The following is a 27,518-nucleotide window of genomic DNA, read 5'->3' as shown; positions in this document are numbered from 1 at the left end:
ATGGGCATTTCTTTCTTTAGATTAGGGAAGATTTCTTCCTTAATTTTTTTGGAGGTATTACTGTCCATTGACGTTGGCAATCTTCACTCTCTTCTGTACCTGTTATCTTTAGGTTTGATCTTCTCATTGTGTCCTGGATTTCCTGTATGTTTTGGGCTAGGAGCTTTTTCTGTTTTACATTATCTTTCACAGTTGTCTCAATGTTTTCTATGGAAACTTCTGCTCACTAGATTATGTCTTCTATCTCTTTTATCCTGTTGGTGATTCTCACATCTATGACTCCTGGTCTCTTTCCTAGGTTTTCCAACTCCAGGGTTGTCTTCCTTTGTGATTTCTTTATTGTTTCTATTTCCTTTTTTAACTCCTGGATGCTTTTATTCATTTCCTTCTCCTTTTTGTTGTTTTTCCAGTAGTTCTTTAAGGTATTTGTGTTCCTTCTTTTTGGGATTCCACCTGTTTACTTCTGTATTTTCTGTTATCCTGTATTCTCTTAAGGGAGTTATTTATGACCTTCTTAAAATCCTCCATCGTCATGATAAAATGTGAACTTAAATCTAGATCTTGCTTTTCTGGTGTGTTTAGATATCCAGTGTTTGCTTTGGTGGGAGATTTGGGCTCTGATGAACCCAAGTAGTCTTGATTTATGTTGTTTGATTTCCTGTGCTTCCCTCTAGCCATCAGGTTGTCTTTGGAATTTGCTTGTCTTGCTTTGTCTGTCAGTGGCTTGACCGTCCTGTAGGTTCATGTATCAGGACTGCTGTAGACCTGTTTTACTTGTTTTTTTTTTCCCCAGTCATGGGAACAGAGTATTCTGCTCGCATGCGTCCAATTGCTCCTGTGACTGGCTTTCATCTCTCCCTGTGGGCAGGAGCCAGAAAGAACTTCCCATACTTCTCCTAGGTTCTTCTGTGGGGGTAGATGACACAGAAGGCCCAAGGTGTTTTCCTCTTTAGTCAGGAATCTGGGCAGAAAGTAGTCTCCTCTGGTTTCCCAGGAGTATCTGCTCCTCTGAAGATCTAGTTCACCCACCCTCAGGATTTGTGAGCAGGGAGGTGTTTGACCAGTTCACAGTCTAGAACTGCTCCTGCAGTTTTACTCCTCCTATATTCCTGGGTCCAGAGGCACTATGGAGTTTTTTCTAGGGCCAGAGATGAGAGTATGGGTGGGCAGACATGGCAGTCTCTGTGCCTTCTAGGCTCAGTATTGCCCACACTCCTGGGTGTTCATCTCTCTCCCACAGTGTTTAGGAGCAGGGAGCTCTGGGCTGGGATCAGCAAGGTTCAGGAGCTTGCTAGTAACTGGAAGTGCCTGGTACCAGAGATGCTGTTTCTTTGCTTGTCCTGAGTCCACCACTCAGGTCACTTAGAGGAAAAAAGTTGGATTCACTTCTGGTCTGAGGCCTGAAGTGGCTTCTCAGGCTGACTTTCAGCTCACTATGAGAGCCTCAGCGAGAAAGGTCCTGCCCCTACTGCACGTAGGTCCCTATGAGCAGGATGCCCAGATGGAGCTAGGTGTTTTGTTTTTTTTTTTTATTTCTTTTTTCTTTTTTTTTGAGTCAGGAATGTGAGCAGAGTTCTCAGGAGTTTCTGCCTCTCAGACAGTCTAAGTCTTCCCCACCCCACATGAGAATTGGTAGTAGGTGCAGTTTGGATTACAGGGCTCCTTCAGCTTAACTGCTCCTATATTCATGTGTCCAGAGGCATTATGCAGTTTCTTCTTGGGCTAGGGATGTGGGCACAGGTGGGCAGAAGTGTCAATCTTTCCTTCCCTGAGGTCTCAGTATTGCCAGCTTGTAAAAATACAAGACTGATTTCCAGAATGGATATACCAACTTGCAATCTGACCAAAAAAGGAGGAGAGTTCCTCTTTCTCCACCTCCTTTTCAGAATCTGTTGTGAATTTCTTATCTTACCATTCTGAGTGGTGTGCTGTGTAACCTCAGAATTTGTTGATTTGCATTTACCTGATGGCTAAGGATGTTGATATTCCTCAGTAGAGAATTCTTTGTTTAGTGCTATTCACCATTTTTGAAAGGACTATTTGATATTCTGGAGTCTAACTCCTTGAGACTTTTATAGATAGATTTTAGCCCTCTATCAGATGGAAGCTTGGCAAAGATCTTTTCTTAACCTATTTTATTACCTTTTTCCAAATTCCAGTGCCCTATGATTTTCAAAAGCTTTATGAAGTCCCATTTATCAATTCTCGATCTTGGAGCAAAGACATTGGTGTTATGTTCAGTAAATTTCCCCACTTTTTCTTCTATTAGTTTTAGATTATATGTTTCTTGTGGAGATACTTGATCCACTTCGACTTGATCTTTGTACAGGGTGATAAGAATTGTTTGATTTCCATTCTTCTACATGCTAACCTCCAGTCGAATGAGAACCGTTTGTGGACAATTTTATCGTTCCATTGGTTGGTTTCGGTTCATTGTCAAATATCAAGTGGCCATAGGTGTGTGCCTTCATTTCTGGGCCTTCAATTATATTACATTGATCTACCTGACTGTCCCTTTACCATTCCGTTCAATTTTTATCATTATTGTTCTGTAATACAGCTTGAAGTCATCAATAGTGATTACCCCAGAAGTTCTTATATTGTTGAAGAACTTTTTCTCTATCATGGGGTTCTTGTTATTCCAACTGAATTTTCAAATTGCTCCTTCTAACTCTGTGAAGAATTGAGTTGGAATTTTGATGGTGATTGCCTTGAATCTGTTGATAACTTTTGGCAAGATGGCCACTTTTATAATATTAACCCTGCACATGCAAGAGCATGGGAATTTTTTCCATCTTCTGAGATCTTCTTCAAAATTTTTCTTTAGAGACTTGAAATTCCTGTCCTACAGAGCTTTCACTTGCTTGTTTAGAGTCAAGATGAGGTATTTTTTATTATTTGTGACTATTTTGAAGGCTGTCATTTCCTTATTTTCTCCTCAAACTGTTTATCCTTGAAATAGAATGCTATTGATTTGTTTGAGTTAAGTTTACATCCAGCCACTTTGCTGAAGTTGTTTATCAGATGAACGAGTACCCTGGTGGAATTTTGGGGTCTAAAATATACAATCACATCATCTTAAATCATGATATTTTAAGTTCTTGCTTTCTAAATTTTTCCGTTTTCCTACATGTTTTTGTCTAATTTTTGTGGATAAGACTTCCAGTACTATATTGATGGGGTAAGTAGATATTGGGCAAAATTTTCTAGTTCATGATATTTGTGGTAGTGCTTCAAGTCTCTCTTCAGTAAGTTTGTTGTTGGCAACTTTTTTTATGTATTTTCTATTACTATGTTTAAGTATGGGCATTGAATTCCTAATATTTTCCAAGACAATTAACATGAAGAAATATTGATTTTTCAAAATATTTTATCAGCATCTATAAAGATGATCATTTATTTCCCCCCCAGGAGTTTATTTACATAATTGATTCTTCTATGTCCTGAAATCCAGTTGAACCATAATTTCTTGAAAATTCTGTTTTTTTTCCATTTCATAATTTTAGCACCTTTGTCAAAGACAAAGTGACCATAGGTGTGTGCATTCATTTCTGCATCTTCAGGCTAGTGATCATTTCTTTGTCCCACAGAGTTCCCAAAGGAGTTTCAAATGTTCATTCCCTATCCTACAGGTCTCCAGTCTTTGCACTTATCCTCCAAATGTGGTGAAGAAGACAACTCTGGTCAAGGGGAGGTACAACAGGCCCCATAATACAAAGAGGATTGCAAAACTTCCTATCTTAAAGGTAATCTCAGTGATTTCTCATAATCCACAAATGGATTAAGTCCTGCCCCCTCTCCATACGAGACTGTATTACCTTCACCAGCTGCCAAAGCAGGGCAGAGAGCTATGTCCACTCACGAAGACAGTCAAATGTGTCCCCCATCTCCAACAAAGTGCGTTATGCAATCTGCTTTGGGTAAAATGAGTTTGAAACCTGATTCTGCTGACAAAGGGGATTTCAGAACTTCCCTATTAAACCTAGAGGACCTTCCAAGTCCTCCACTATTAAAAAATGTGCTTAAATCATCACTTATGTTCCAAGGGGGACAAAATACAGTCACAAATCCCCAAGTGAACCTCATAACACACATACCAGCCCTGGCAGAGACAAAATTTTCTGCATGTACACCTTTAGATCAAGGACCATTGCCAGCTTCAGAAGGGGCTCTTGAGAGTTCTATACCCAAGGAAAATGTGGTAGAAAATTCTGAGTCCACCCAAGGGACTCTTGTGCATTCTGTACATAAAAAATATGATTAGCACACTCTCCATCTCCCCCAGTACATCCAATGTCCCTATACAGAACATTACTCAAATATCCTCTAAAATTGAAAAGGACCCTCTTGACTTATCATCAGGCCCAAAACGAGACAAGTTTATCTAAACACACAGTCAATGAGCCATGCACTGTCCATATTTATACAATGTACAGAGAAGATAAAACACCCCCTACCTCGTCAGAGAACTCTAGGTCATTCTGTCCTGAAAGGAGAGGCTCCAAAATTTTCCACATATACATCAGAGATGCTAGAATTTCCCAAAACTGAGCAGGATTTTCTGAGTAGTACTCTACCTCATAAAGAGATTGTGGGACAAGAAACATCTACAAAAGGATATCTACCCACAGCCACATCTTTAGAAATGACTTGTGGATGTGACACAAATAAAAAAAGATGTTGTAGGACATTTTCTATCTTAGAGAAGGTTATGGATTCAACCATATGTTAACGAGGAGTGGGGGAACATGATATGCAAACACCAGTTTCTGCAGCATCCTTGATAACTGAGGAAAGGGATTCCTTCTTTTCCATTTGGGCAAAAGAATGCATACAACCTCTGCAAACTTCACAGGGGGCTATAGGACCTTCCTTATCTCCTCAAGGTCAGCCATCTTCCCCAAATACAGAAGATGCTACACACTCTTTCAAATATGAACAAGGGGTTTCCAGTCCTTCTTTATACCCACAAGCTGGCCCAGAACATCTGCAAAATACATCAAAGACTTTGGATTTTACCTTATATTCTGAAGGGGCCTTGGAACCTGTTTTGCCTATCAAGCAGGCTATGGAACCTGACACTTCTACACGAAAGTCTGTTTCCACTTCTCCAGCAGAAGAAATTTTTTTTGGAACTTCCTCAATTACACAACAATATCTAGAAACATCGTTATCTGATCATGAGGCTCTCAGCCCTCTCACATATGTCCATGATGGTCTAGGAGAGGTCACATCTTCTGAGGTCGCTCTAATACCTATACCACATTCTGACGTCACAGTCAGTATTTCTACACGTATACACGGTACATTAAGACCTTCCTCATCTGAGAAGGATGTCTTAGGATCTACTGCATCTCAACAGCTTGCTTTACAACTGTCCCCATCTACCCAAGTAGATTTATTTCACATGTCCACTCTGGGGAGAAATGGTCACCATTCTCCCTCTACCAAAATGGACCTCAGGAATCCAGTTTCTAGAAACAAAGGGTTAAGATTTGACCCTTCTGATGGAGTCTTGAGAAATTTCTCCTCGAACGAAGACAGTTTCAACCTTACCCCTTCTGCCAAAAGGTATCCTTTGCCATCTTATGCTGCCAAAGAGAAACCAAAAGGTACAACTATTCCTCAGGAGAGTCGCACAAATTCTCCATATGTCCAAAGGGATTTGTAATTTTCCAAAAATGATGAAGGAATTGTGGAAAGTTGCCAATCCTTACAAGGGCATGCTAGATATTCCATATTGTCCCAAAATGCTCAAGTACCTCCTCCTTCTACCAAAAAGGCATGTTCACCGTCTGCCCTAGGATTTCAGGGAATTTCATCACCCCTCTCTAGGGTTACAGAAACTGTTCTCGGTCCTCAAAGTAATTTGTCATTGTGAAAATTAGACTTCAAAAATACAAAAACGTTTTTTATACTTCCAAAGTTCTGATGGAAACTCCACATCGAAAAAAAACTCTTTTATACCTTGTGCCATTAGCCCAAGTGTATCAGAAAAATTCCATGTCTTCTAAAGCATCAAAAAAATCAATCTGTTTCTAGCACTCTTCCTGGGAAACATATACCATCAGCCATAGAATCCCCAGGATCATTAAAATCTAAAAAAGGAGTATCTAGAATATTTATCATCTGCCCAAAGGTCTTTAAGATGTTCAGCAACTTCTCCATTAGCTTGGTTAACCCATAGAACAAAAGAACAAAAGCCATCTTCCCAGTGTGTTTTCCCAAGAACCACATAGTTTTTTCTTTTCTTTATGACAAGATATAATGCCAGCTTCCTTCTCCCCATCTCTATTCTCTTGACCCTCTTTCTTCTCCCTCCCAAATGGCTGTTTACTCTGAATTAGAGGCCAATTAGTAAACCCTAGAGTTACTGAAGGAATATCTGAAAGGCAGTCTCTTTGAGGACAACTCTACAAACATCACAGAACCTGCTAGGGCTATCCAGGATACAAGAATATTTCAGGCAGGACCGAATGATGATGTCACTGAGAACTTCCATGGCCTACATGCTAAACAGCTTTCCTTACATTGACCAATTTCTAGGGTGTCCTTTCCATGAGTGTCTCCTGTGACACAGTGGAAACCTTTACATACTACATCTCTCCAATGCTAAGTACTTCGATTGTTTCATTAGTGGTTACATTCTCTGAATGGAGAAAGTTAGTTAGAGGCTTAGCATGGGAAGAAAAGATCTAGGAATATGGAGTGGAGGAGATTCTTCTGGATAATAATTTTATTCCCAGGTCCATTCCTGTGACATACACTTCAATTTCCTAGGTTTTCTCTGTATCTCCAAGCAAGTATTTTCCCTACAGACCTTCAAATGAATAAATATTGTATTAATTATTTTGTCTGAATTCCTTGAGAGGGGACGTTATATATATTCCTGAATGTGTACTCAAAAATTCAGTTTTCCAATTAAATTTTTTGCAATGATTTTGTCTACAAAGGGGGCACAGCAATAGAGTGAGTATAACAGTGTAAATACTGTGTACCTTCCTCAAATGATAAACTCCCAAATCCTTATTTTATCCAAACATTACCAGACATCATTAAAGCAAAGGACAGCATGGACTATAATATTCGGTTCTCTTGTCCCATTTGATATCAGTTCTGCATTATCTACCTTACTGGATTCCCATGACGAGACTTGAGGGTTTTGGATGTTTTACCCTGATTTTTTTCCTCAGGCCAAACATAAGATTCAGGAGGATGTGCAGGATGAGGAATAGAGTGTGGTCCAGTGAAACCTCAGCTTCATTAGGTTCATAAGAACAGGAGAGAATCTATTTGGCACTGTCATTTGTGGATTCTATCTTCTTGATCTTGTATCCCAGAATCCATGTTAAAATGCCATCTAAATTCATAGCTATATCATGTATATATATATATATATATATATATATATATATATATATATGTGTGTGTGTGTGTGTGTATGTGTGTGTATATAGATGAGATATATATATATGATTTATAGACATATAGATATATAGATATATGGATATAGATTTATAGATATATAGATATACAGATATATAGATATATAGATATACAGATATATAGATATACAGATATAGATATGGATATAGATAGAGATAGAGATAGATATATTAGCCAGCAAAACTAGATAAGATGGATGAATCTTATTATTGCATGATTAGAAGAAACGGATATAGGTCTATCCTGAGAGACACAGTTAGAACATGTCAAATACAGAAGTGAATGGTAGTGGCCAACCAGTGAACTGAAAACCGATCTCTTGTTGGTAGACTTTGAGAAGGGTTACAAGAGCTGAAGGAGCTTTTAATCCTATAAGGAAAAACATGCCATCAAACCAGAGTTTTCTGGCAGTATACAAATATTCAAAGATTGTACATGAATAGACCTATGGCTCCCACTTCATATGTAGCAGAGAATGGTCTTGTTGGTCACCAATGGAATGAGATGCCCTTGGTCTAAACTAGGTATTATTACCAATTCAATGGAATGTCAAAGCGCAATAAGAGGGATTATAGAAGAAGGGCATGGGGACCGGTTAGGGATCTCATGGAAAGCAATCTGGGAAAGGAAAATATTTGAAATGTAAATATGGAAAATCAAATTAAAAAAGCAAAAAAAATCTTGCTAAAAATAATAAATATTAACTAAGTTAAAAATAAGAAAACTGCCATCGAATAATACATATTGAATGAGAAATCTAAAGGGTCACAATCAGGCAATGGCTGTCAGAGTAATCCTAGCGAAAAGACTGATATGATGAACTATAAACACATCTCACTCCCAAATCCCAGTATCAAACACAAACTGCTCTATAGGTATTCAAATAATCAAGGAGATTCCTCTGAGCTGAGGACACATTAATTGTCTTTCACTTCTTCCTTAGGACCCTTTTCTTTTGGGCAAAAAAAAAAAAAAAGGCATGAGCTGTAAGGAAAAGGACAGTGCCCTCCCCTACACCTGGCTTTTTTGATAAATATATTAATGATATAAACTCTCTGACTTAAAGGAACCATTAGAAGGAGAGAAGTCCAGTTAGTTTTGACAGGTTCCGAGCCCCTGAACCCATGTGTGGAAGGGTCAGATCAATTGTATTTCTTCAACGTACCTACTCAACTCCTAGCAAAGAGTCAGTGAGATTCCCCGGGGTCAACATATTTCTTCCTTTGTTTTATACCAAGAAAGAAGACCATCTTTGTTCTCCCCATCTCTGAGCTTTTCATATTCTTTGTTCTCACTCCCAAATTGATATTTCCTCTGAAATACAGGAGAATTAGTAAACCTTATAGGCACTGAAGGAATATCCAAGAGGCATTTGCAGACACTTGTGACATCACAGGAGAAGCTAGGGCTCTCCAGGATACAAGAGATTTTTCATGGAGGGCCTAATGATGAATGTCTCTGAGAACTGCCATGGCCTACCTGTAAACAGCTTTCTTTACATTGACCAGTTTCAAGAGTGCCTTTCCAGGTATGTCTCCCGTGACATAGGGGAAACCTTTATGTACTCCAATTCTCTAAAGCTAGGGTCTTCTCTTTGCTTCGACAGTGGTTACATGCTCTGAATGGAGAAAGTTAGTCAGGGTCCTGACATGGGTAGTAATGATGTAGGAACTTGGGAATGTAGGAGATTCTTCTGGATAATATTTTTATTCCCATGTCCATTCCTGTGACATACAGTTCCATTTTCTAGGTTTTCTCTGTTTTATAATGGCCAGTATTTTCGCTATAGACCTTTAGGTGAATGAATATTGTATTTCACTTTCTTATTGTACATTCCTTGATAGGGGACTTTATAAATATTTCTGAATGTGTACTCTAAATTACTGTTTTCCAATTCCATTTTCTGCTATGATATTGGAAACAAATGTGGCCCGGCTATAGAGTGAGTATAATAGTGTGAATACTGTGTACTTACTTCAAATGATAAACTCCCAAATCCTTATTTTATCCAAAGATATCCATACATCAATAAAGCAAAGGACCACATGGACTATACATTTCGGTTCTCTAATCAAATTTGATAACTGTACTACATTATGTACGTTCCTGTGGTCCCATGGCCAGCCTTGAAAGTTTTAGATGTGTTACCATGATTCTTTTAAAGGCCAAATAAAAGAAACAGGGGTATGGGCAGGAAAAGGAAGGCCTGAGGGACAGTGAAACCTCAACTTCAATACCTTCATAAGTATAGGAGTGAGTCTATTAGACATTGACATTAGTAATTTCTACAATTTCTACATTCTTTACATAGTTGCACAGAATCCATGTTGACATTCCACCTAACCACCATATATATATATATATATATATATATATATATATATATATATATATATATATATATACATATATATATATATATATTTTTTTTTCTTTTCAGACACCAAAACTAGATAAGAGTGATGAAGCTAAGTAGTGCTATTGCTATTGGCCAGGAAACTGATATACATATGTCCTGAGAGAAACAGCTAGAGCATTTCAAATAAAGAATAGAATGCTAGTGGCAAACAGGTGAACTGAAATGGACCTCTTGTTGGTAGATTCTGAGAACGAATAACAAGAGCTGAAGGAGCTTTCAACACCGAAAGAAAAAAAATGCTAATGAACCAGAGCTTTCTGGTACTAAACCAATATTCAAAATCTGTACTTGGACAGACCTATGAATCCAACTGCATATGTAGCAGAGGATGGCTTTTTGGGCACCAATGGAAGTAGAAGGCCTTGGTCCTTCCCTTGGTTTGACTCACAGTTAAAATAAATGTGAAAGGACAGTAAGGTAGTTTATAGAAGAACAGGAGAGGGACCAGTTAGGTATCTTATGGTAGTAAACTCTTGAAAGAAATAATATTTAAATGTAAATGTACATATTTATTTGTTTAAAAAAAACAAATAAAATTTGTAAAAATAAAAAAAAATATAAGAAATAAATGAAAAGAAAACTGACAGCTAAACACAAACACAGATGTTGACTCAGAAATCTAATGGATCACTGTCAGGGTATGGTAGTTACAGATATAATAGTGGAAAGACTAGGATGGTGAAGACTCAACTAGAAACACTTCTCTCTCCCAGATATCTGTATCAGACACAAACTGCACAATAGATATCTAAAGCATGGAGGAGTTTACTCTGAGCTAGGGACACAATACTTGTCCTTCCTTTCTTCCTTAGGTCCTTTCTCTTCTTGTCAAAAAGAATTAAGGCCATATGCTCTCAGGAAAACAACTGTGCCCTTCCCATCACTTGGCTTTTGATATATATGAATGATATAAACTCTCTGATTTCCAGGACCCATAAGAACAGGGAAGTCCAGATGCTTCTGAGAGGACCCCAAATCCTGATTCCCATTTGTGGAAGACTCAGATCAGTGCTATCTGTTCAGAAATATCACTCAACCCGTACCAAGGAGTCACTGAGCTTTCAGAAGCACACATATTTCTTCCTTTTTTTAGAGCAAAACAGAAGGGAAGCTTCCTTATCTCCATATCTGATCTCTTCATCTTCTTTGTTCTCACTCCCAAATGGCTGTTTACTCTGAAATGGATGCCATTTACTAAACTCTAGAGGTACTGAAGAAATACCTGAGAAGCAGATGCAGTCATGACAACACTTGTGACATCACAGAAGAAGACAAAGCTCTCCAGGTTACAAGAGATTTTTCAGGCAGGGCCTAATGATGATGTCACTGAAAACTGCCATTGTCTCCCTGCTAAATAGTTTTCTTTACATTTACCAGAGTTGAGGGTGCCCTTTCCTGGTTTGTCTCCTATGATTCAGTGGAAACATTTACTCCATCTCTCTAAAGCTAGAGATTTCCCTTTGCTTTATTAGTGGATACATGCTCTGAACGGGAAAATTTAGTCAAGGTCCTGGAATTGGTAGAAAAGATCTTGTAACATGGAGTGGAGGAGATTCTTCTGGATATTAATTTTATAACCAGGTACATTTTGTGAAATACAGTTCAATTTTGTAGGTTTTCTCCATTTCCCAAAGGCCAGTATTTTCCCTACAGACCTTCAATTGAATGTATATTTTATTTCACTTTCGTATTGTACATTCCTCGATATGGGACTTTATAAATATTGCTGAATGTGTACTCAAAACTTTTTTTTTCCAATTCCATTTTCTGGAATGATTTTGGCAACAAATGTGGCCTAGCTATAGAATGAGTATAAGAGTGTAAATATTGTGTACCTACTTGAAATGATAAACTCCCAAATCCTTAATTTATCCCAAAATTATCAGGGATCAGTCAAGCAAAGGACAACATGGATTATAGAATTCGATTCTCTAGTCCCATTTGATATCAGTTCTGCATTATCTACCTTACTGTGTTCCCGTGGCCAGACTTGAGGTTTGCGGTTGTTCTACAATTATTCATTCTTCTGGAATAATAAGATACAAGAAGGACAGGGAGAGGAATGGCTTGAGGTCCAGGGAAACCTCAACTTCAATATGTTCATAAGAAAAGGAGGGAGTCTATTTGACATTGTCCTTTGTGGATTCTACATTCTTGACTTAGTTAAGCACAATCCATGTGAAAATTCTACTTATCCACGTAGCGGCAGGAGCCACGCAAAGGATATATATATAAGATAAGATTAGATAAGATTGATGACGCTAAGAAGTGCATTCTGCCAGGCAACAGATATAGATATTTCTTTTTTCTTTTTTTTTTTTTTTTTTTTTGGAGCTGGGGACCGAACCCAGGGCCTTGCGCTTCCTAGGCAAGCTCTCTACCACTGAGCTAAATCCCCAACCCCAATATTTCTTGAGAGACACAGCTAGAGCATATTATATACAGAAAAGAATGTGTTTTGTAAAAATATGAAAATAAAAAAGTAAAATTTCCTGTTACCCTGCTAACTCTGGCACCAATATGTCTGAAATTCTCTGCTAGATATCTTGGAGGAAACACATTCCCACTCCTCGGCTGCACAGGGTTTTTTGCCACCACACACTTTCCTATACACAAACCCTCACATAAAAAAACACACAACACAATAATCTTTGATCTAGTAGAATAGATATAATTGCCCACCTAAACATACAAATCTGGGTACCATCCATCCCTTAGGAACATTAATAATAACATGTAAATACACAGAGCAAAATCTTAAATTCACTTACCATGGCTTCTCACTCTGTCATCTTCTTTTCTCTCCTTTTTCCTCTAGTCTTCTCCTCTTCTTTCAAACTTCTCTCCCGCCCATTCTTCCTTCTCCTCCCATGACAACCTTCCTTCTATCCTGTTCCTGCCACTCACATATACTTCACAAATTCAATAGGCAGGTGGTTCTGGTGAAGTAACCTGAGTCCTGAGTACAGGACTATGCAGCTGACCTTGGGGCATTGGAATTAGTATCAAACACAGATAACTTCAGGGCAAACCACAACATGAACCCTAGTGGACAAAAAGTGAACTGAAAATGGACTTCTTGTTGGTAGATTTTGAGAAAGGATTAGAAGAGGTGAATGTGCTTTCCACCCCTTAAGAACAAGAATGCTAATGAAGCAGAGCTTTCTGGTAGTAGACCAATGTTCAAAAAATGTACATGAACATACTTATGTCTCCAACTACATATGTTGTAGAGGATGGCCTTGTTGGACAACAATGGAAAGAGAACCTTTGGTCCTGCCTAGGTTTGGCTCCCGGTAAAGTAAATGTCCAGGGGCAGTAAGGGTGGTTATAGGAAAAGGGTAAGGGGACCGGTAAGGAATCATATAGTCTGAAAACTGGGAAAAGAAATAATATTTTAAATGTAAATTTAGAAATATCCAATTAAAAAAGCAATAAAATTTGTTTAAAAACTAAAAAAAAATGATAGAAATAAAAGAAAATAAATCTGCCAGCTAATCACACCAATTGATTCAGTATTTTAAGGGGTCACTGTCATGGAATGGTATTCAGAGTAATACAAGTGGAAAGACTGATATGATTAAGTTTCATCTAAAAGCACTTCTCCTTCCCACATCTCCGTGTCAGACACGAACTGCATTATTAGAATCCAATGCATGCAGGAGTTTACTCTGTGCTGAGGACACAATACTTGCTTTACTTTCTTCTTTAGGACCTTTCCTTCTTAGCAAAAGGATAAAAGCTATGAGCTCCTTGGAAAAACTAGAGTGCCCTACCAAAACCTGACATTTGGGATAAAGAAATGAAATACATAAACTGTCTGACTCCCAAGAAAAATAACAAGCAGGAAAGTCCAGATGCTTCTGAGAGGCTCCCAGCTCCTGATTCCCATAAGTGTGAAGCTCAGATAAATGTTATCTCTTCAGTGAACCTACTCAACCCCTACACAATACTTAAAGAGCTTACCCATTGACCACGTATTCCTTCCTTTTTTTATACCAAGACAGAAGGCTAGCTTCCTACTCCCCATGTCTGGTCACTTCATCCTTTGTGTTCTCCCTCCCAAATGGCTGTTTACCCCCGATTAGTTGCCAATTTGTAAACCCTAGAGGTACTGAAGGAGAATCTGAGAGGCAGTTGCAGTCATGACAACACTTGTGACATCACAGAAGAAGCTTGGGCTCTCCAGGATACAAGAGATTTTTCAGGGAGGACTAATGATGATGTCACTGAGAATTGCCATAGCCTACCTACTAAACAGCTTCCCTTGCAATGACCATATTTGAGGGTGCCATTTCCAGAAGTTTCTCCTGTGACACAGTGGAAACCTTTACATACTAATCTCTCTAAAGGTAGAGACTTCCCTTTGCTTCATTAGTGGGTACATGCTCTGAATGAACAAAGTTAGTCAGGTGCTTAGCATGGCAAGAAAAGATTTAGGAACATAGAGTGGAGGAAACTCTTCGAGATAATATTTTATTCCCAGGTACATTCCTGCGACTTACAGTTCAGTATCCCAGGTTTTCTCTATTTCCCAAAGTCCAGTATTTTGCCTACAGACCTTAATTGAATGAATATTGTATTTCACTTTCTCATTGTACATTCCTTGAAAAGAGACTTTAATATTCCTGTATGTGTACTCAAAAATTGTTTCTAATTCCATTTTCATCAAAGCAAAGGACAAAATGACTATAGAAATCACGTTTTTAGCACTATTTGGAATCAGTACTACACTATCTATCTTCCTGTGTCCCCATTGCTAGACTGGAGGGTCGGATGTTTTACCATCATTGTCTCTGAAGGCCAAACATAAGATAAGAGTAGATGGGTAGAAATAAGAATGGCTTGAGGACCAGTATAACCTCAATTTCAGTAGAAACATAAGACAAGAGGGATTCTATTTGTGTCAATTCTCAACTCTACATTCTTGAACTAGTTGCGCAGAATCCATGTTACACTTCCATCTAACCACATAGCTGTAGGAGCCATCAAAAGTATATACATGTATATATATATATATATATATATATATATATATATATATATATATATATATACCTCTGCCACCAAAACTAGATAAGATTGATGTATCTAAAAAGTAAATTCTGCAAGCAACCAGATATAGATATTTCCTGAGAGACACAGGTAGATCATGTTAACTGCCTAAACCACACAAAGATCCAACAAAGAAAAAGAACTTCAGACCAATTTCCTCTATGAATATTGACACAAAAATACTCAATATAATTCTTGTGAACCGAATCTAAAAAACAATCATCCATCATGATCAGGGATGCAGAGATGTTTCCATATACAGAAAACCGTCAATGCTCTGTGACATATAAACAAACTCAAAGATAAGGACACATGGTCATTTCATTAGATGCTGAGAAAGCATTTGACAAAATTCAACAACACTTCAGTGTAGGGAGCATTGAGGTAAAGCATAAATGGTGCCGAAATCCAGTCCCGTCTGGAAGTAAACGATTTATTGCATATGCACAGGCTTGTCTCCTTGCCAGGGTTGGTGTAGGGTAATTAGGTGATCCGGCGCCCTCCTCTTGTGACCAAAGATACTGCACATGTGCGGGTTTTGCCCCTGGCATCAGTTTGACGGGATGGTAATAAGCTAATGAGGAATTCATGCGCCGCCAATACCTGAAGGAAAAGTAGCAGGGGTGATAGTGGGGTGATTCATTCTCCGCCAATCCCTGAAGGACAATTAGCATAGCCACAGCCTGTTGTGTATAGAAGGCAAGTGCTTTTGCTGTTAGAGGTCCCTGTATCACCAAAGAGGTGGTATTGCCATAAAGGCTGTAGAGAAGAATCCGACAATGTTGTGTCTTCCTTGCCAGATGAGGTGTATACACTTATTGACCCCAAAAGTTTACCAGAGAACTTCTTAACCTGATAAACAACTTCAATAATGTGTCAGGGTATAAAATTAACTCAAACATACCAGGACCCTTCCTCTCCTCAATGGATAAACAGGCTAAGAAAGAAAATAATGAAACCACACACTTCACAATAGTCCCAAATAATGTAAAATATCTTGGTGTGAGATTAACCAAGCAGGTGAATTATCTGTATGACAAGAAGTTCAAGTATCTGAAGAAAGAAATTGAGAAAGATCTCAGAAGATAGAAAGAGCTTCCTTGCTCATAGATTGACAAGATTAATATAGGGAAGATGACTATTTTCCCAATAGCAATGTACACATTCAATGCAATGCAATATCCATCAAAAATCCAACTGAATTCTTTAATAAAGATAGAAATAGCAATTTGCAAATTCATTTGGAATAAGAAAATGCCAGGACAGCTATAACTATCCTCAACAATAAAAGAACTTCTGGAGGAATCATCACTCCTTAACTCAAGCAGTTTTACAGAGCAATAGTGATAAAAACTGCTTGGTATTTGTAAAGAGACAGATGGATGGACTAGTGGAATAGAATTGAAGACCCAGAAATGAACCCACACACCTATAATTTGATATTTGGCAAAGGAGATAGAACCTTCCAAAGGAAGATACATAGCATTTTCCAATTAGTGCTGGTTCAACTAAAAGTCAGCTTGTACAAGAATGCAAATTATCCCAATTTTATGACCATGTACAAAGCTTCAGTACAAGTGAATCAAGGACCTACACATCAAACCAGAATCACTCAAACTAATAGAAGAAAAGGTTGGGATGAGTCTTGAACACATGGGCACAGGGAAAGTTTCCTGAACAAAACACCAATGATGTAGGCTCTAAGATCACAAATTGACAAATAGGACCTAATAAAACACGAAAGCTTCTGTAAGGTAAAAGACACCATCATTTGGGCAAAGCTGTAACCAACAGATTGGGAAAATATTTTTACCAATCCTTTATCTGATAGTGGGTAATATTCAAAATGTACAAACAACTTAAGAAGTTAGACTCTAGAAAGCAAAAAAAAAAAAAAATTAAATACATACGTTCTAGGGCCTCTCTGCCCCCTTTTCTCAAAGTCCTAACTAATTTCATATCAAAAGTTAATGAAAATATTTTAAACCCTTTCCAAGGCACAGAAAATTATTTGCTTACAGCCAATCTGAATCAATCAGGCTGACTTTCAGTTCTTTATGAGAGGCACGAAGAAACGTCCAGCCCCTACTGCTCCTATGTCCCTATGCACAGGAGGCCCAGATGGAGCTGGGTGTTTTTTTTTTTAAGTCAGGAATGTGAGCAGAATTCTCAGGGGTTTCTGTCCCTCTGATGGTCTCAGTCTGACCACACCACACGAGATTTGGGAGTAGGATGCTGTTAGGACCAGTTCAGATCCAGTTGCAGTTTGGACTGCAGGGCTCCTGCAGCTTGACTGCTTCTATATACATGTGTCCAGATGCACTATGCACTTTCCTCTTGGGCTAGGACTGTGGGAACAAGTGGGCGGAGGTAGCAGTCTCTCCTTCCCTGAGGTCTCAGTATTGTCCACTCTTCTGTCTCACAGAGTTTCCAAAGGAGTTTCAAATGTTCATTCCCTATCCTGCAGGTCTCCAGTCTTTCCAATTCTCCTCCAAATGTGTTGGAGAAGACCCCTCTGGTCGAGGGGAGGTACAACAAGCCCCATCAAACAAAATGGTCTCCACATCTTCTTCTCTTAAAGGTAATCTCAATGATTTCCATATTCCACAGATGGATTAAGTCCTGCCCACTCTCTGCATGAGACTTTAATACCTTCGCCAACTGCCAAAACTTGGCAGAGAGCTTTGTCCACTCACAAAGACACTCAAAGATGTCCCCCATCTCCACCAAAGTGCCTTATGCAATCTGCTTCGGGTAAAATGAGTTGAAAATTGATTCTGCTGACAACGGGGATTTCTGAAATCACTATTAATCCAAGAGGAACTTCAAAGACCTCTACTATTAAAAAAGGACTTAAATCATCACTTATGATCCAAGGGGGGCAAAATACAGTCACAAATTCTCAAGCCAACCTCATAACACACATAACAGAAGAGGAGTGACAAAACTTTCTGCATGTACACCATTAGATCAAGAATGACTGCCAGTTTTTGAAGGGGCTCTTGAGAGTTCCACACCCACACAAGATATGTTAGAAAATTGTGAGTCCACCTAAGGAACTCTTGTGCCTTCTTCACATAAAAAATATGATCTAGCACCCTCACCATCACCCCCAGTACTTCCAATGTCCCTATAAAACAGAGAAATATTCAAATATCCTCTACCACCAAAAAGGACCCTCCTGACTTGTCATCAGGCCCAAAAAAGACAAGTTTATCATAACACATTGTCAATGAGTCATGCAGACTCCATATTGATACAATGTACAGAGAAGATAAAACATACCCTTCCTCCTCAGGGGACTCTATGTCATTCTGTCCTGAAAAGAGGGGCTCCAAAATTTTCCACATGTACATCAGAGATGCTAGAATTTCCCAAAACTGAGCATGATTCTCTGAGTAGTACTCTATCTCAAAAAGAGACTGCAGGACAAGAAACATCTACAAAAGGAGTTCTACCCACAGCCACATATTTAGAAATGGCTTGTGGACGCAACACGTGTACAAAAGATTTTCTAGGACACATTGCATATGTAGAGAAGGTTATGGATCCAACCATATATGAACGAGCAGTAGGGGAACATGATATGCAAACACCAGTGTCTGTAGCATCCTTGAAATCTGAGGAAAGGGATTCCTTGGATTCCATTTGTGGAAAGAATGGATATGACCTCCGCACACTTCACAGATGACTATAGGAACGTCTTAATCTCCTCAAGATCAGCCATCTTCCCCAACTACAGAAGATGCTACACACTCTTCCAAATATGCACAAAGGGTTTCCAGTCCTTCTTTATACCCACAAACTGACCCAGAACACCTGCCAAATACCTAAAAGCCTTTCAATTTTACCTTATCTCCTGAAGGGGCCTTGGAACCTGTTTTGCCTATCAAGCAGGGTAGGGAACCTGACACTTCAATACTTCAATATGAAAGTCTCTTTCCATTTTTCCTGCAGAGGGAATTTTTCTTGGAACTTACACAGTTACACAACGATGTCTAGAACCTCCTTATCTGCTCATGAGAGTCTCAGACCTCTCACATATGCCCCTGTTTCTGTAGGAGAGGTCACATCTCAGAGGTAGCTCTAATATATTCCCCCCATTCTGACATCACAGTCAGGATTTCCACATATATACACGATACATTAAGACCTTCCTCATGTGAGAAGGATGTCGTAGGATCTACTGCATCTGAACAGCATGCTTTACAACTATCCCCATCTACCCAATTAGATTTATTTCACATGTCCACTCTGTGGAGAAATACTTGACATTCTCCGTATACCAAATTGGACCACAGGCATCGAGTTTCTAGAAACAAAGGGTTAAGATTTTATCCTTTTGATGGAGTCTTTAGAAATTTCTCCTCTAAGGGAGACAGTTTCAACCTTCCCCCTTCTGCCAAAAGGGATCTTGTGCCATCTTCTGCTGCCGAAGAGACACCAAAAGCTACAACTACTACTCAGGTGCGTCTCACACCTTCTCCATCTGCCCAAAGGGACATGGAATTTTCAAAAAAGACTAAGGAATTGTGGAAAGTTGCCAATCCTTACAAGGGCATGACAGACATTCCATATTGTCCCAAGATGCTCAAGTAACTCTTCCTTCAATTGAAAAGGCATGTTCACCATCTGCCCTAGGTTTCAGGGAATTTCTTCACCCCTCTCTAGTGCTCCAGAAATTGTTCTCCATGCTCAAAGTGATTTGTCACTGTGCAAATTAGACTTCAAAGATACAAAACCTTTTTTTTATATTTACAAAGGTCTGAAGGGCAGTCCACATCGAAAAAAAATCATGTAGACCTTGTGCCATTAGCCCAAGTATATAAAAAAATTTCCATGTCTTCTAAAGCATCTTAACATCAACCTGGCTCTAGCACTCATTCTGGTAAACATTTACCATCAGCCATACAATCCCCAGGACCATCAAAATCTAATAAGGGGTATCTAGAAACTTTGCCATCTGGCAAAAGGTCTTTAGGATGTTCAGCATCTTCTCCATGAGCTTGGTGAACCCATAGAACAAAAGAATTAAACCATCTTCCCAGGGGGTTTTCCCAAGATCCACATATTTCTTCTTTACTTTTATACCAAGACAGAAGGCCAGCTTCCTTCTCCCCATCTCTGATATCTTCATCCTCTTTGTTCTCCCTCCCAAATGGCTGTTTACTCTGAACAGAAGGCTAATTGCTAAATCCTAGAGGTACTGAAGGAATTTCTGAGGTGCAGTTGAAGACACGACAATACTTGTGACATCACAGAAGAAGCTAGGGCTCTCCAGGATGTAAGAGATTTTTCAGGGAGGGCCTAATGATGATATCACTGAGAATTGCCATGGACTACCTGCTGAACTGCTTTACTAACATTGAGTAGATTCAAGGGTGCACTTCACAGGAGTGTCTCCTGTGACACAGTGGAAAACTTTACATACTTGATCTCTAAAGCTAGGGAATTCTCTTGGCTTCCTTAATGATTACATGCTCTGAATGGTGAAAGATAGCTAGGGACTTGGCATGGGTAGAAAAGATTTAGGAACCTAGAGTGGAGGAAATGAATGTGGATAATAATTTTATTCCCAGGTCTAGTTCAATTTTCTCAGATTTATCTGTTTCCCAAACACTAGGATTTTCCCTATAGTCCTGTAATGGAATGAATATTATATTATATTTTCTTATTGTACATTCCACGATAGGGGACTTTATAATATTCCTGAATGTGTACTCAAAAATTCTTTTTTCCAATTCCATTTCTGCAATGATTTTTGGCAACAGAGGTGGCCCAATTATAGAATGAGCATAACAGTGTAAATACTGTATACATACTTCAATGACACACTCCCAAATCCTTATTTTATCCAAAAATTACCAGACATCAATAAAGGAAAGTACCACATGGACTATTTAATTCGTTTCTCTAGTCCCACTTGATATCAGTTCCGCAATATCTACCTTCCTGTGTTTCATTGCCATACTTGAGGGTTTTGGATATTTTACCATGATTCATTATTAAAGTCAAACATAAGATATAGGAGGATGGAAAGCGAGAGGAATGACTTGAGGACCAGTGAAGCCTCAATATAAGTAGTTTCAAAAGAACAGGATGGAGTCTAATTGGTGTTGCCATTTGTGGATTCTACAGTCTTGACCTAGATGCGCAGAATTCATGTTAAAATTCCAGCTAAAATTATAGCTGTAGGAGCCAACAAAAGTACATATATATACATCAGCCACCGAAACTACACAAGATTGATGGAGGTAAGAAATGCATTCTGTCAGATATAGATATTTCCTGAGAGACACAGCTAGATTATACAAATACAGAAGTGAATGCTAGTGGCATACCAGTAAACTGGAAATGGACTTCTTGTTTTTAGATTTTAAAAAAAGATTACAAGAGCTGAAGGGCTTTAACACTACAAGAACAACAATGCCAATGAACCAGAGCTTTCTGATACTAGAACAATATTCAAAGAATGTACATGGACAGAGCTATGGCTCCAACTGCATATGTGGAAGAGAATAGACTTTGTGGGCACCAATGGAAGGAGAAGTCCTTGGTCCTCCCTAGGTTTGACTCCAAGTTCAAGGTAATGTCAAGGGGTAATAAGGAGGGTTATAGCAGAAGGGCAGGGTAACGAGTAAATGATCTTTTAGGCAGGAAACTGGGAAAGGAAATAACATTTTAAATGAAAATATAGAAACATCCAGTTAAAAAAAGCAATAAAATTTGCTAAAAAATGAAAGACATAAAATAAAAGTAAACTGCCAACTAATTATACCTGTTGACTTGGAAATCTACAATGATAGTCAGAGTAATACAAGTGGTAAGACTAAGATGATGATATCTGAACTAGAGCACTTCTCTCTCCCAGATAGAAGTATCAGACAGAAACTGCACTATAGGTATCCAAAACATTGAAGAGTTTACTCTGAGCTGCGGACATAATGCTTGTTCTTCCCATCTTCCTAAGTAACTTTCTCTTTTTGAGAAAAAGTATAAAGTCCATGACCTGTCAGGGATACAAATGTGCCATTCACAACACTTGACTTTGGAATAAAGGAATGAATGATATAAACTCTCTGACTTCCAGAAAGCAAAAGAAAAGGAAGTCCAGATGCTTCTGAGAGGCTCCCGGCTCCTAATTCCCTTATGTGGAAGGCGAAGATAAAGGCTATCTCTTCAGAGTTACCCCTCAACACCTAACAAGGACATACTAAACTTTCCAAAGCACCACATAATTTTCCCTGTTTTTTTATACCAAGACAGAAGGCCAGCTTCCTTCTCTCCATTTCATATCCTTCATCCTCTTTTTTCTCACTTCCAAATTGTCTCTGAATTAGGCCAAATAGTAAACCTTAGAGGTATTGAAGGAAAATCTGAGAGGCAGTTGCAGTCATGACAACAGAAGGAGCTAGGGGTCACCAGATTATAAGAGAGTTTTCAGGCAGCTTCTAATGATAATGTCACTGAGCACTACCGTGATCTACATGCTGAACACTTCCTTACATTGACCAGATTCAAGAGTACCTTTCCCAGGTATGTCTCAGGAAACACAGTGGAAACCTGTATGTACTACATCACTCTAATGTAGAGACTTCTTTCTGCTTCTCTAGTCGTTACATGCTCTGAATGTAGAAAGTTAGCCAGGGGCTTAGCATGGGTAGAAACGATTTAGGAACATGGAGTGTAGGAAATACTTCTAGATAATATTTTTATTCCCAGGTTCATTCCTGTGACATAAAGTTCAATTTTCTGTGTTTTCTTTCTTTCCCAAATGCCAGTATTTTCTCTACAACCTTTAATTGAATGAATATTGTATTTCAATTTCTTACTGTAAATTCCTTGATAGGGGACTTTGTAAATGTTCCTCATTGTGTAATCAAAAATTCTGTTTTCCAATTAAATTTTCTGCAATGATTTTGGTCTCAAAGGGGGCCCAGCTATAGAATGAGTACAACACTGTAACTACTGTGTACCTATTTCAAATGATGAATTCCCAAATCCTTTTTTTTTACCAAAAAATTTACCAGACATCAGGAAAGCAAAGTATAACATGGATTTTTTAATTCGGTTCTCTACTCCCATTTGATATCAGTACTACCCTATCTATCTTCTAGTGTTCCCATGGCCAGACTTGAGTGTTTAGGATGTTTTACCATGATTCTTTCTTAAGGCCAAATGTAATCTACCAGATGATGGGCAGGGGAGTAGAATGGCTTGAGGACCAGTTAAATGTCTACTTCAATAGGTTCATAAAAACAGGAGGGAGTCTATTTACATTGTTATCTGTGAATTCTACATTCTTGACATAGTTGGGGAGAATCCTTGTTAACATTCCGCCTAACAACGTAAGTGTAGAAGCCTCCAAAATTATTTATATACATCAGCCACCAAAACTAGATAAGATTGATAAAGTTAATAAGTGCATTCTTCCAGGAACTGGATAAAGATATTTACTGAGAGACACAGATACAGCATGTCAAATACAGAAGTGAATGCTAGTAGCAAACCAGTGAACTGAAAACAGACCTCTTGTAGGTAAATATTGAAAAAGGTTAGAAGAGCTGAAGGTGATTTCAACCCCATAAGAACAACAATGCCAATAAACCAGAGCCTTCGGATACCAGACCAATAAACAAAGAACGTACATGGACTGATCTATGGCTCCAAATTCATATGTGGCAGAGGGTGGCCTTTTTGGGCAAAAATGGTGATGATGCCCTTGGTCCTCCCTAATTTGTCTCCCAGTTCAAGGGAATGTCAATGGACAGAAAGTCTGGTTATAGAAGTAAGAAAAGGGAACATGTAGGGATCTTAAGGGAATAAACTGGGAAAGGAATTAATATTTTAAATGTAAATATAGAAAACAACCAGTTTAAAAAAAGCAATAAAATTCTCTAAAAAATATGAATGACATAAAAGAAAAGAAAGATGCCAAGTAATCACATGTATTTCCTAGGAAATTGAAGTGGTCGTCTGAGTAATACTAGTGGAAAGACTGAGATGATCAAGTCTAAACTAGAAGCACTTCTCTCTCCCAAATATCAGTGTCAGACACAAAGTGCTCTATAGATATCCAAAGCATGAGTTTACTTGGAGCTAAGCATACAATACTTGATTTCCCTTCTTCCTTAGGACCTTTTCTTCTTGACAAAGTATAAAGGTCATGACTTATCAGGAAAACAAATATGCCCTTCAAACACTTGGATTTTGGAAAAAAGAAATGAATGATATAAACCCACTGTCTTCCAGGAACCATAAGAACAGAAAAGTGCAGAGTGTAGGAAGTTCTTATAGACAATATTTTTATTCACAGGTCATTCCTGTATACTCTATCTAGTTTCCAGTGTTTGCATGCCCAGACATAAGGGTAGGATGATTTATCATCATTCTTTCTTAAGGCCAAAAGTAAGATACTGGACTAAGGACAGGGAGAAAAATGTCTTGAGGACCAGTTAAACATATTCTTCAATAGGTTAATAAAAACAGGAGAGAGTCTATTTGAAATTGTCATTTGTGAATTTTACACTATTGACATATTTGGCCAGAATCCATGATAATTTTCCACTTAAACATTTAGGTGTAGGAGCCACCAAAAGTATATATGTATACATCAGCCAACAAAACTAGGTAAGATTGATGAAGGTAAGAAGTGCTTTCTGCCAGGCACCAGATATAGATATTTACTGAGAGGCACAGATACAGCATGTCAAATACAGAAGTGAATGGTGGTAGTAAACCAGTGCACTGAAAATGGACATATTGTTGCTAAATCTTAAAAAAGGATTAGAAGAGCTGAGGGTGCTTTCAACACCATAAGAACAACTATGCCAATGATACAGAGCTTTATTGTACTAGACAAATATAAAAAGAAAGTACATGTACTGACCTATGGCTCCAAATGAATAAGTGGCTGAGGATGTCATTTTTGGGCAACATTGAAAAGAGAGGCACTTGTCCTTCCTAGTTTTTCTTCCAATTCAAGGGAATGTCACGAGCCAGAAAGGCTGTTTAGAGAAGAATGAAGGGGTTGGGGATTTAGCTCAATGGTAGAGCGCTTGCCTAGGAAGCGCAAGGCCCTGGGTTCGGTCCCCAGCTCAGAAAAAAAGAACAAAAAAAAAAAAAAAAAAGAAGAAGGAAATGGAATGCGTAGGGAACATATGATCAGGAAACTGGAAATTGAAATAGTATTTTAAATGTTTATATCTACTTAAAAATCTAGTTAAAAGGAATTAATTTTGCTAAAATATAAAAAAATGAATGATATAAAAGAAAATAAATGTGCAAAGTCATAACAATTATTGGCTCAGAAATTTAAAGTCATAGTCATAGTAATACTAGTGGAAAGACTGAGATGATGAAGTCTCAACTAGAAGAATATTCTCTCCCAATAATCATTGTCAGACACAAACTGCACTATAGGTGTCCAAAGCACAGAGGAGATGATTAACTTGAGTTAGGGACAGAATATTTGTTTTTCCCTTCTCCTTAGAACCTTTTCTTCTTGACAAAAAGAGTAAAGGTCCTTAGCTCTCATTAAAACAACTGTGCCTTTCACAACACTTGGTTTTTGGAATAAAGAAATGAACGATATAATCCCTCAGGAACCATAAGAACAGGAAAGTCCTGTTGTTTCTGAGAGTCTCCAAGCTCATGATTCCCTTATTTATAAGGCTCAGATTAAGGCTATCTTTTCAGCGATATCACTCAAGCCCTACAAAGGACTCACTGAACTTTCCAAAGGACCACATTTTTCTTCCTTATTTTTTATACCAAGACAGAAGGCCCGCTTCCTTCTCCCCATTTCCAAACACTTCTTCCTCTTTGTTACCACACCACAATTTGCTCTGAATTAGAGAATATTAGTAAAACCTATTGGTGAAGGAATAACTGAGAGGCAGTTGCAGTCACGACAATAGTTGTGACATCACAGAAGCTAGGACGCTCAAGGTTACAAGAGAGTTTTCAGGGAGGTCCTAATGATTATGGCACTGAGAACTGCTGTGGACTACCTGCTGAACACATTTCCTTACATTGACCAGATTCGAATTTTCACTTTCCAAGTATGTCTCCCGTTACACAGTTGAAACCTATACATAACACATCTCTCTAAAGCTAGAGACTTCTCTCTGCTTCACAAGTGGTTACATGCTCTGAATGGAGAAAATTAGACAGGGTAGAAAAGATTTAGGAACATGGAGTGTAGGAGATAATTCTAGATAATATTTTTTGTTTCTTTTTTTTGGAGCTGGGGATCGAACCCAGGGCCTTGCACTTCCTAGGTAAGCGCTCTACCACTGAGCTAAATCCCCAGCCCCTCTAGATAATATTTTTATTCCCAGTTTCATTCCGTTGATATAAAGTTCAATTTTCTGTGTTTTCTCTGTTTCCCAAAGGCCAGTATTTTCCCTACAGACCTTTAATTGAATGAATATTGTATTTCAATTCCTTATGTTTAATTCCTTGATAGGGGGTTTTGTAAATATTCCTCAATGTGTACTCAATAATTCTGTTTTCTAATTCCATTTTCTGCAATGATTTTTGTCACAAAGTGGGCCCAGCTATATAGTGAGTAAAACAGCATAAATACTGTAAAACTACTTCAAATGATAAACTCACAAATATTTATTTTAACAAAAAAATTACCAGACATCAGGAAATCAAAAACAACATGGATGATTGTATTTGGTTATCTAATCCCATTTGATATCAGTACTACACTATCTAGCTTCCAGTTTTCCCATAGCCAGAACTGAGGGTTTAGGATGTTTTACCAAGATTCTTTCTTAAAACCAAATGTAAGATACCAGATGATGGGCAGGAAGAAGAATGGCTTGAGGACCAGTTATACGTCTACTTCAATAGGTTCATAAAAACAGGACGGAAACTATTTGCATTGTCATTTCTTAATTCTACATTCTTCACATAGTTCAGCAAAATCCATGTAAACATTCCACTTGACAAAAATAGGTGTAAGAGCCACCAAAATTATATTTGTACTCATCAGCCAACCAAACTAGATAAGATTGATGAAGGTAAGAAGTTCATTCTGCAAGGAACCAGGTATAAATATTTACTGAGAGATACAGATACAGCCTGTCAAATACAAAAGTGAATGCTGGGACATACCAGTTAACTGAAAACAGACCTCTTGTTGGTAAATTTTGAAAAAGGATTCAAAGAGCTGAAGGTGCTTTCAACCCGAGAAGAATAACAATGCCAGTGACCAGCGCTTTCTTATAATAGACAGATTTACAAAGAAAGTACATGGACTAACCTATGGCTCCAAATGCATATGTGGCAGAAAATGGCCTTTTTGGGCAACTTGGAAAGAGAAGCTCTTGTATTCCCTACTTTGTCTCCCAGTTCAAGGGAATGCATTGCGGCAGAAAGGCTGGTTTGAAAAGAAGGAAATGGAACGGGTAGGAACCTTATGGGCAGGAAACTGGGAAAGGAAATAATATTTTAAAAGTAAATATAGAAACATCCAGTTATAAAACAATAAATTTTGGTAAAAAATAAAAAAAAGAATGATATGAAAAAAAGAAAGCTGCCAAGTAAAAAGACATCTTGACACAGAAATCTGAAGTGTTATTCA

The 27,518-nt window shown here is 38.3% G+C and overlaps 1 long non-coding RNA gene across 2 annotated transcripts; it reads left to right on the top strand.

Moving 5' to 3' along the window:
* Positions 1 to 8,802: 8,802 nt before the first annotated feature.
* LOC134484575 (uncharacterized) lies at positions 8,803 to 22,493 on the top strand. 2 transcript variants are annotated; one of them, XR_010062049.1, is made up of 4 exons: positions 8,803 to 8,974; positions 17,388 to 17,501; positions 21,059 to 21,174; positions 21,294 to 22,493. It is a non-coding gene; the product is annotated as an uncharacterized LOC134484575 (long non-coding RNA). The 2 variants fall into 2 exon arrangements; XR_010062050.1 differs by lacking the exon at positions 21,059 to 21,174 and having other exon boundaries at positions 8,812 to 8,974.
* Positions 22,494 to 27,518: the final 5,025 nt, after the last annotated feature.

The sequence above is a fragment of the Rattus norvegicus genome (assembly GCF_036323735.1).
Source record: "Rattus norvegicus strain BN/NHsdMcwi chromosome Y unlocalized genomic scaffold, GRCr8 chrY_unlocalized_11, whole genome shotgun sequence".
NCBI lineage: Eukaryota > Metazoa > Chordata > Mammalia > Rodentia > Muridae > Rattus > Rattus norvegicus.
Note: the sequence above shows the minus strand (reverse complement) of the source record. Positions and strands in the feature narration are given on the sequence as shown.